This window comes from Rhincodon typus, chromosome 4, assembly GCF_021869965.1.
Source record: "Rhincodon typus isolate 14 chromosome 4, sRhiTyp1.1, whole genome shotgun sequence".
Classification (NCBI taxonomy): Eukaryota; Metazoa; Chordata; class Chondrichthyes; order Orectolobiformes; family Rhincodontidae; genus Rhincodon; species Rhincodon typus.
In genome coordinates, this window is record NC_063335.1 from 92121173 (window position 1) to 92132805 (window position 11633).

An 11633-nucleotide genomic window follows, 5' to 3' on the forward strand; every position below is an offset into this window, starting at 1 on the left:
CTTCACCACACAAAGAAGGGGCGAAAACAGAAGTTGCTGGAAAATCTTGGCGGGTCTGGCAGCATCTGTGAGGAGAATTAACGTCTCGAGTCCGGTGAGCCTTCAAAACTGATGGCGGCTCGGAAGATATCGGTTTATACGCAGAAGGTATCGCATTGTCTGCCGTTACACGCTACCTATTGTTAGAATGTGGAGGTGCCGGTGTTGCACTGGACTGGACAAAGTCGGAAGTCACAGGACACCAGGTTATTGTCTGAGATACCAAGGTGTAGAGCTGGATGAACACAGCAGGCCAAGCAACATCAGAGGAGCAGGAAGGCTGACGTTTCGGACCTAGACCCTTCTTCAGAAATGGGAGTTCCTACTATCTCTGAACCAGGTTATAGTCTAACAAGTTTATTTGAAAACACACAAGCTTTCGACGTGTAGCCCCTTCATCAGGTGAAGTGAGAGAAAAGCGCACAGAACTTATGGGCAGAGAGATCAAAAGACCACAGTGTCGAATAATAAGTCGTTGCAGGTCATCCAAACTGTTAGATGGTGTGAAGAAAGTGTCAACAGCTGAATAACGAGCAAAGGGATAATCTATAGTCTGATTAAATGAGGCAGAGAGATAATTACAAAAACTTTAAAAATAAGGTGGTATCGGAGACAAACCAAATGACTGGAATAACATGATAGGTATAACAGTCACATCCCGAGTCTCTAACCAAAGTCATAGTAATCCAAAACTGTATAAACTAATTAAGGTAGAGAGATCATAATAATTTATCCAGGTGATGGTGACAAAACAGGACAGTAACGAAGATTTTACAGATACAGAACAATGTGGTGGGGTCACATGTAACGTGATATGAACCCAAGATCACGGCTGAGGCTGCCTTCATGGGTACGGAGCTTAGCTGTCGGTTTCTGCTCGTGATTCTGTGTTGTTGTGTATCTCGAAGGCTGCCTTGGAGGACACTTACCCAAATATCGGAGGCTGAAAGTCCTTCACTGCTGAAGCCTCCCCTGACTGGGAGGGAGCATTCCTGTCTGGCAATTGTAGCGCGGTATCCATTCATCCATTTTTTTAGCGTCTGCATGGTCTCATCAATATACCATGCCTCAGGCCATCCTTGCCTGCAGCGTATGAGTTAGATGACATTGGCCAAGTCACATGAGTATCTGCCATATACATGGAGGGTGGTGTTCCCACGTCTGATGGCAGTATCCATGTTGATGACCTAGCATGTCTTATAGCGGTTTCTGTGGCAGGGTTGTGTGGTGTTGTAGTCAATGTTCCCCTGATGGCTGGGTAGTTTGCTGCAAACGATGGTCTGTTTAAGGTTTTTCGGTTGTTTGAAAGGGAGAAGTAGAGGTATAGGGTTGATCTTGGCGAGATACTCATCATCATCGATGACATGTTGAAGGCTGCGAGGAACATGGCGTAGCCTCTCCGCTCCGGGGAAGTATTGTATGATGAAGGGTACTCTATTGGTCGAATCCTGTGTCAGTCTTCTGAGGAGGTTGTTGCGGTTTTTCGCTGTGGCACGTCAGAACTTGCGATCGATGAATTGAGTATCATATCCCATTCTTATGAGGATATCCTTCAAAATCTTTGGATAAACGTCGTGTTCCTCCTCATCTCAGCAGATCCTGTGTGTTTGCAGGGCTTATCCATACAGCATGGCTTCTTTAACATTTTTAGGGTGGAAGGTAGAGAAGTGCAGCATCGTGAGGTTATCTGTGAGGTATTTAGGTGTCCATCCTTGATGCAGATGCATGTGTCCAAGAATGAGACTGATTCTGAAGAGTAGTCCATGGTAAGTCTGATGGTAGGATGAAACTTGTTGATATCGCTGTGTAATTGTTTCAGTGATTTCTTGCCGTGAGTCCAAAGGAAGAAAATGCCGTTGATGTTTCTGGCATACAGCGTTGGTCGGAGGTCCTGCACAGTGAAGAAGTCTTGCTTGAACTTGTGCATGAAAATGTTGGCATATTGGGGTGCAAATCATGGCTGTTCCGTATGTTTGGATAAAGAACTGGTTGTCAAAGGTGAAGACGTTGTCGTCGAGGATGAAGCGGATGAGTTGTACGATGGTGTCTGGAAGTTTACAGTTGTTGATATTGAGTACTGCGGCTGTTGCAGTTATGCTGTCGTCGTAGGGTATGCTGGTATAGGGTGCCGAAATATCCATTATGATGAGGAATGGTCCATGGGTGCTGAGTCTCTGTAAGAAATCTGTAGTGTCACAATGAAAGCTGAGGGTTCCTTGTACAATGGGTTTCAAAGTGCCCTAGACATAGCCAAAGAGGTTCTCACACAGAGTCCCATTGCCTGATACAACGGAACATCCAGGTGTGTTGGCTTTGTGTGTCTTTGGAAGGCAGTAGAAATCTCCTATGTGAGAAGTACGGCGGATGAAAGTTCATGGGATACTCTGAAGGCTGGATCAAAGGTCTTGATCAGTTGACAGATGTGTTCTTTGATCAGATTGGTAGGTAGTTGATGGTAGTATTCCTAGTTGTTCAGTTGTCAGTATGCTTCTTTGCAGTAGTACATTCTGTTCCATATGACAATGGATCTTGCTTTGTCTGCTGGTTTGACAATGTTGCAATTAGTCTTAAGAGCATGGATGGCATTGTGTTGTGCTTGGGTGACGTTTTGTGCTATCTTTTAAGCACAGCTGATGAATCTGGCGTTAATGCATGTCCTGATAGCTTGAACATGCATGTTGAGCCTAGGGCAGTGGCCTTCTGGAGGAGTCCAATTCAACACTTTCTTCTTTGGTCGCTGCACCATGTATCTCTCTGTCAACTGTTCCAGTTCGTAGGTTGTCTCATTGGGCTTGCTGCTGACATCTTGAGTTTGTGGAAGAATTCCCGGAGCCTCATTCACCTGATGAATTCCTCTGTGTCTGCCGCCAAACCACTGTGGTCCATTTTGGTAGTGCTGCAGAAATTGAGTCCTCGGTTGAGAACTTCAATTTTGTCCGATGAAGGATGCGTCAGACAAGTTGATGATGGATTTCCATGTGATGGTACCAGTTTCAATTGTGGTTCCAGGGGAAGCTTGGACTGCTGGTGGTGATGCCAAGTTTCTCCAGTTTCTTGTTCTTGGTGTGTATGTAGGTGGTGTAGTTCCGTTACTTCATCTGCTTGGCAGTATCTCGTAGCTGGTCCGCTGAATCCTGAGCGCAAGCTGAGAATGTGGACTCTACCGCGATTTCAACGTTGCAGCAGCTGCTGTGGAGTTGGTGTACAAGATGATTGAGGAGTGTGCAAGAGGCGTGACAGCAGAGTCTCTCGGCATAGTCTGTGTTGTAATTCAACTTTGGTCCAAATAACACTGCTCAACAATCGCCAGACAGTGCTGTTCCCTCCCAGTCAGGGAACACTTCGACAGTCGAGGACATTAAGCCTCTGATCTTTGGCTAAGTGTCCTCCGAGGCAACCTTTGAGATACACAATATGCAGAATCGCAATGCAGAAACTGATAACCAAGTTCCGTGCCCATGAAGATAGCCTCAACCGTGATCTTGGGTTCGTGTCATGCTACATATGACCCCACCACACTGTCCTGTATTTGTAAAATCTTTCTTACTGTCTTGTTTTATCTCCATCACCTGGATAAATTATTATGATCTCTACCTTAGTTTGTACTGTCTTGGATTACTATGACTTTGGTTAGAGACTCGTCATGTGACTCTTATACCGATCATGTTATTCCAGTCATTTGGTTTGTCTCCAGCACCACCTTACTTTTAATTTTTTGTAATTATCTCTCTGCCTCATTTAATCAGATTATGGGTCATCCCTTTGCTTGTTATTCAACTGTCAATACTTTACTTACACCATCTAACACTTCGTATCATCTGCAGGGCCTCATTATTTGGCACTCCACTCACACCATTGTATGGTCTTTTGACCTGCCTGTCCTTGATCTCTCTCTGCCTACAAGTTGTGTTCTGTGTGCTTTTCTGTCACTTAACCTGACGAAGGGGCTACACTTAGAAAGCTTGTGATTTCAAATAAACCTGTTGGATGATAAGCTGGAGTCGTGTGACTTCTGACTTTACCTGTTGTTAGCCACTAACAGTCTCTACTCTCCTAGCCAGTTCGTTATCCACTCCTTTATCTAACTGTTCTTCTCTCTCTTTGGGCTCAATCCTCACCTATTGTTTACTTCTTACCTCCTCCCCCACCATATCTTCTGCATTTAAACCAACCTTTTCCTAGCTACCATCAGTTCTGAGGAAGGGTCACCAGACTCAAAGCGTTAACTCTGATTTCTCTTCACAGATGCTGCCAGACCTGTTGAGCTTTTCCAGCAACATTTTTTTTTAACAGCATCTGCAGTTCTTTCGGTTTTTGCTCAAAGTAGGGGAGTTGTTACTCTAATGAAGTGTTAAATTGAAATTGAACATAAGTGACAGTCATGCCGAATTGAATCCTCTCATTAACAAAAAGAGAAACTTAAAAATCAAGAGATTTGCCACAAAAGTCATAAATTGCAACTTTTAAAAAATAATTTTGCTTGACATCCGAGTTATAATCATCTTCAGTAGTTTATTTAATCTCTAACATGTCACAGTTCTTTGCAAACATTTTATCAATTTATCTGAAAAGCTTTACAAAAAGTTTTTTAAAAATCTGAAGCAGGTCAGGCAGCACATATGGTGAGAAACAAAGTTAATGTACAGGCGAGATGACCTTTCTTGATAACAAAGTGCTGGAGAAACTGCACACCTGGCAGCATCTGTAGGGAGAAAAAAAATCAATATTTCAGGCCCAGTGACTCAATCGCAACATTTTGCTTTTCTTTTAAACAATCCTACCTGATATCCTCATACATATTAAACAAGGACCTACTTCCACCACAGCAAAATGATACAGCGTAGAAGAAGGCATTCTACCCAATGTGTCTGTGCAAGATCTTTGCAGAGATTTCTTTTTCCCTTCAAGTTTTTATTCATTTCCATTTTACTATATTGATTTGTTACATCTGCTTCCAACTATCTACAGTAAAATACATTCAGAATCAGAACCATGATCCATGATGGAGAATAAAAGTACATGAAAGGATTAGATGAAATAAGATGGCATCAGTTTGATCTAACCAGGAAATGGCACATTGGATCTGTGGTGATTGTAATGAGGTCAGCCAGGCAAACCTCATAGAATACGAGTTCCCTGATTGGACCAGATATACAGCCCCAGTCAGGGAGCCCTGACTGACAGATATAAACAGGAATGTCAGAAGTTCTTTTCACGCTGAGAGCTGGCCCTGAGAGACCTGCATCAGTGTCAAGGATTCTCCACCTGGAAATACAGGGTGATTGTGGTGATGGAATACTGGCCTCTGTTAGAGTTATTTCAGTGGCAAAGCGAGTAAAGCACACTCCTGAAGAAATTCTTGCTGGACTCCAACCCTTAAGTTTGTGCAGGGCCTCGGCTAGACTGAGAAACTACACCCACGAACATTTACATATTAAGGGTACAACTTCAGTTCCGGTCTCTTATGAGAAGAAGCTAGTTCAGTTACCACTGATTGGAGTAAAGAGCTCAAGCCCAAGCTTGATGGGACAAAATTAGTTGAGAAAGATTCACCTAGATTAGCTCAATGTTTTCCAATTAGAAAATGGCTGCCCGAGTGAAGTCAATAAGTTTTTCAGGCAGGTCTAGGGAATATCAAAGGAGCTAAGGCCACCTTGCATGTTGACCATGGAGTAATTCCAGGTTTCTGCACGACCCACCCAGTGCCATTTCCCTTATGGGCAAACATAGAGGCAGAAAATAGAAGGCTGGAAAGCGAAGGAGTCATCAAACCAGTTCAGTTTGCAGAATGGACAGCACCGATTATGAATCCCGACGGGCCAGTTTGCCATTGTGGGGACTTTAAACAAATTGTAATCTGCTATTTGCAGCTGGATAAATACCCCCTCTTAGAGATTTATAGGCAAAGCTGGCTGGTGTATTGTTCTTCAAATAGCTGGACATGAGCCATGCGTACTTGCAATTGAGGTTAGATGAGGATTCCCAGAATTTGCAATACTTAATCCCCATTGGATGTGTACCAATATATGACACTGCTATTTGGGGTATTGTCAGTCTGTTCTATTTTTCAGCAAATGATAGAGAACATTTTACCAAGTTTACCCCAGGTCCCCATTTATATGGTGCTAATAACAGGCAAGACCAATAAGGAGCACTTAGGGAACTTGGACATAGTCCTTAGATGTTTCTCCCAGGCAGGCGTATGCCTTAGAGGGGAAAATTGTGTGTTCTAGGCACTCCAAGTGATCTACGTAGGCTACAGAGTCAACATGACTGGTTTCACCCTTTGGAAGATAAAATGAGGGCAATCAAAGGTGCCCTTGATCCCATATCTGTACTGGGGCTTAGGGCTTTTCTTGGGCTGCGAACTATTACAGATGGTTCATAAATAACTTGGCCTCCTCCTGGCACCTTTTCATCAACTCCTAAACAAAGGTCATCCTTGGAAATGATCACATAGCCAAGCCATAGCCTTCAGGGAAGTGAAGTAACAGCTATTATCCTCTAAGCTGTTGGCGCATTATGATATCCAGCAAGATCTGGTACAGACATGTGATGCCTCCCTGTATGGCATCGGGATGGTATTAGCTCATAGGTGGCCCAATGGAGAGGAATGCCCAATAGCGTATGCATAGCATAAATATGCCCAGATAGAGAAGCAAGAATTGGCAGTTATATTTGGAATCAGGAAGTTTCAACAAAACCTTAATGGACATAAATTTGTAAAAATAACCAAACACAAATCCGTGCTAGGTCTACTTAATGAGGACAAGGCAGTGCCTCCCATATCTTCAGGCTGAATTCAGCGGTGGACTTGAATACTAAGTGTATATAATTACAAGTTTGAACACCGTCTGGGAGATCAAGTAGTAAATGCATTGAGCTGCAATGGTAGATATACCACTGGTGTTACCACCACTGGAAGGGTCTGTAATGGTTTTAAGTTTTCTGGACACACTTCCAGCCACAGCTGACAATGTCAGACTTTGGATGCAGAAAGATCCAGTCCAGGCAAAACTGAAACAGTTGGTGGTGATGGGGGAAACCAAAGGGCTGTCACAACCAGAACTGATACCTTTTAGACTCGGGGAGACTAGATGACAGTAGAGCATGGCATATTATTAAGGGGAATAAGAGTGATTGTCCTGAGCAAAGGTAGCCACCAGATACTGGCTGAATTCCACCAGGGTTGTTACAAAATGAAGATGTTGGCCAGAAGTTATGTCGGGTGACCAGGATTGGATGCAGACATAGTTGCATTGGTGAAGCAGTGCCCAGAGTGCCAAAAAGGACAGAAATATCCACCAGCAAGTTCCCAGCATTTGTGGGAATGGCCAGGTAGACCCTGGACTTGGTTACACATTGTCTATGCAGGCCCTTTCATGGCTTAATATTCTTAGTCATTGTGGATGCCAACTCAAAATGGCTGGACGTGCATAGAGTTCATTCATCAAACACAGGGATGATGATTGAAAAACTGCACACATCTTTTACAATGTATGGACTCCTCGAAGTGTTGGTCACAGATAATGGTCCATCGTACCCACAGGGAATTTGAGTATTTCCCAAAGTCGAATGGTATTTGTCATATAAGGATAGTTCCTTACTATCTATCATTCAATGCTCTGGGAGAAACAGCAAGTTCAAACTTTGAGGGCATGCTTGAAAAAGCAGCCTAAGACTTCACTAGATACCAAACTGTCCTGGTTTCTATTTGATTATAGGAACACCCATCATACAACAGTAGGGATAGCTCCAGCAGTGTTGCTAATGGGGAGAAGTTAAATCTGATCTGGCCACACCTGAGAGGTGGGTGAAATGACCACCAATGCTGAACACAAGATTCTGCTGAGCGAGAGAGACTGTTTATTTCAGGGAAAGTTTGGTATAGTAACCACTGGAGTGGCCCTGCATGGGTAAGAAGCATGGTCAACACAAGGTCAGGTTCAGTGATGTATAAAGTTTGCATAGGTGCAATGGTCCTGAACAGACACATGGACCATATGAAAGCTGCAAACTCGCAAACGGTGCAGGAGTAAAACATGCCTGGCTGCTCGACTGCCTTTCCGACTGTTAGGAACCTGTCTGGTCTCCCTCTCTGACAAGCAATGAAGAAACCCCAGAGTCTGAGATGGACATGGCGGATGTCACTTCCTTGATGGCTTTATCCCTCGATGATGAGAATAAATTTCTTCCAAGAGATGGCCTGGGTGTAAGAGGCGAGGTACTGTGCGTTACATGTCACCCATATAAGAGGCAGAGTTGGAGGAACCTGACCCAGTGCTAAAATGCCCCAGGAGGAGCTACAAAAAAAAACAGCCTTAAATGGACTTCGAGGGGGAGGATGTAGTGTTTGTAACGAGGTCAGCCAGGTGGACTTCATAGAATATGAATTCCCTGATTAGGACAGTTAAACTGGTCCAATCAGGGAACCCTTGCTGGCAAACATAAACAGGAGTGTCAGAATGTCTGCTTGCTCTGAGGGAGCAGAATCAGTGTCAAGGATTCTCCACATGTAAATAAAGGGTGATTTGGTGATGGGTACTGGCCTCTGTGAATTATTTTAGGATCCAAATTTGGCTGAGATGCCAGAAGATGGTGGTAGAGGGATGTTCTTGGATTGTTGTCTGTTTACACAGGTCTTAGTGCTGGGGCCCTTGTTCTTTATGATGTACATTCATGGTTTGAACTTAAATACAGAAAGTATGACCAGGAAAATGCATATGTTACAGAAGTTGGTAAGATAATAACTTGTGAGGAGAATAGCTGTAAACTGCAGGAGGATATCAACGGACTGGTCCAATGGGCAGAACTGTGGCAAATGGAGTTCAACCTAGAAACTATGAGGTAACAAACTTTGGAAGGACCAAAAAGATGAGGAATTACACTAAGAATGGTAGGATCATGGAAGGGACTGTAGATCAGTGGAACCTTGATGTGCATATTCGCAGATCCCTGAAAGTAAGAGGACAGGTAGATAAGGTGGTTTAAAAGGTGTATGGAATATTTGCCACTCTGAACCAAGACACAGAATAGAAGAGGAGAGGAGAGAAGTTCTGCTGGAACTGCATAAAAACACTAGTTAGATCACCATTGGCACACCGTGTATAGTCTGATCACACTTATAGAAAGGATGTGATTGTACTAGAGAGGGTGCAGACAAATCTTTCCAGGAGGCTGAGATATGAGGAATAAATTGAATAAACTGTTGTTGTTTTCCTTGGAACAGTGAAAGTTAAGAGGAGACCTGTCTGAGATAATTTAGATTCTATAGGGTATAGTTAGTGCAGATAGGGAGGCATTTTTTTTTCCATTTGTAGAAGAGGGCTCAATAACCAGGAAAAATAAATATGAAGTAAGAGACTCGGAGGAAAGATGAGGAGAATTTTGTTTCATTCAGAGGATGGTGGGAATCTGAAATGGTGGTTGAATCAGAATCTCTTGTTTCATAAGAGCATTATTGCATTCAGATCTTGTGCGGACCAGCTGGCGGGAATACTCGGTGACATCTTTAACCTCTCTTTACTTTGATCTGAAGTCCCCTCCTGCATTAAGAAGACTGTCATCATCCTGGTGCCAAAGAAAAATCATGCAGTGTTCATCAATGACTACCACCCAATGGTTCTGATCTCCATAATTATGAGGTGCTTTGAGAGGTTAGTCATGGCTCACATCGACTCCAACCTACCAGATTGCCTTGATCCTTTGCAATTCGCATACCGGTAGAACTCGTCCATGGCAGATGCCATCTCCCTGGCTCTATACTCAAATCTGGAACATCTGGATAACAAGGACACCTACGTCAGGCTCCTACTTATTGACTACAGCCTTTAACAGAATAATTGCAAAAAAACTCATCTTCAGACTTTGAGACCTATGTCTCTGGTCCCCTCTCTGTTACTAGATTTTGGACTTTCTGACCCTTGGGCCGCAATCAATAAGAATAGACAACAACACTTCCTCCACGATAATCCTCAAAAATTGTGCCCTGCAAGGCTGCTTACTCAACCCCATACTTGTACCCCTTATGCACTCATGACTGTGTGGCCGAATTCAATCTCCATTCCATTTACAAGTTTGCTGATCACACTGCCGTTGTAGGTCAGATCTCAAACAACAACATTCAGAAAAGATTTACAAGGATATTGCCAGGGTTGGAGGATTTAAGCTCTCGGGAAAGGCTGAATATGCTGGGGCTATTTTCCCTGGAGCACTAGAAGCTGAGGGGTGATCTATAGGAGTTATAAAATCATGAAGGGCATGGATCGGGTGATAGTCAAAGTCTTTTCCCTAGGGTAGGGAATTCCAAAACTAGAGGGCCTAGGTTTAAGGTGAGAGGGGAAAGATACAAAAGGGACCTAAAGGGCAACTTTTTCATGTAGAGGGAGGTGCGTGTATGGAATGAACTGCCAGAGGAAATGGTGGAGGCTGATACAGTTACAACATTTAAAAGGCATCTGGTTGGGTACATGAATAGGAAGGGTTTCGAGGGATATGAGCCAAATGCTGGCAAATGGGATTAGATTAATTTAAGATATCTAGTCAGCATGGATGAGTTGGACCAAAGGGTCTGTTTCTGTGCTGTACATTTCTATCACTCTATGATGAGACAGAATACAGGAAAGAGTCTGGATGGAATGATCTTCAGAAGATCTGTGTGGACCCAATGGGCCAAATGGCTGCTTCCACACTGCATGGATTCTATGATTTTAAGTCTTATAAACTCTGGTTTTGATTGCATTCAGCCCTTTATAAAACTGTGAACTGCCTTTGACCTAGGTTGGACAGTAACTACAACTTAAATTTTTATGGTACCTTTAAGAAAGAAAATTAGGCCTAAGAAACTTTGTCTATTGTTTGGTACTTGCTTTCCAATCACAAAGATATAGGTTGGAAATCTTAGCTGAATCTTTAGGTTTTGAGAAGATTTGTAAGATGGAAAGATGATTTAGAGAGAGAGAATTCCCGAGAGTTGAGCTGACCATTGTGACTCTGCTATGAATTAGTTTTTCTCGTCTCAGCTACCAGCATCTTTTCTGGCCTTTCAGCATTGTTACAACATCCTGGCCATACTTGGTCAATGGGATACAGCAGTTACCTAAAAATGAATATGTTTTGAAAAAAAAACAGATTTCTGAGCCCTCCTGAGAGATTATGAGAAGGGCCTAATTTTATATAGAAATAATATCATTGAGATATCTACTTCTCAATTAAAATCACAATTAACAGATTATTTAGTTATAAATACGTTGCTGCTGGAAGGAGCTTATTGCGTGTAGGTTACCTTCTCTGTCTCCTATATTAAAACAGTATCTACACTGCAAAAAAAGCGTTGCACTGCTCTGGGGTGTTTTGTATGTTTATTTGTGTTACCCCAACATTCCATTGCATGTTGCGGGGGAAATGTCATAAGGCATTGAAATAACAGTGCTATTTTTTATTTTTTAGAACTTTAATTCATTATTTATCAAAGTATTAGAGATATGAATATAGGCTGTTTGACAGAGCAGGTTCTTATTTTATTCTTTCATAAGATGTGGACTTTGCAGGCAGAGACAGCATTTATTGCCTATCCCTAATTGCCCTTGAACTGA

At 42.9% G+C, this 11633-nt stretch overlaps 1 long non-coding RNA gene across 1 annotated transcript; it reads right to left on the reverse strand.

Annotated features, from left to right (window-relative positions):
- Positions 1 to 4531: 4531 nt before the first annotated feature.
- LOC125482933 lies at positions 4532 to 9779 on the reverse strand. Its single transcript, XR_007261921.1, has 2 exons — positions 9728 to 9779; positions 4532 to 4741 (listed from the first exon to the last, which is right to left on the reverse strand). It is a non-coding gene; the product is annotated as an uncharacterized LOC125482933 (long non-coding RNA).
- Between the last annotated feature and the right edge of the window lie 1854 nt (positions 9780 to 11633).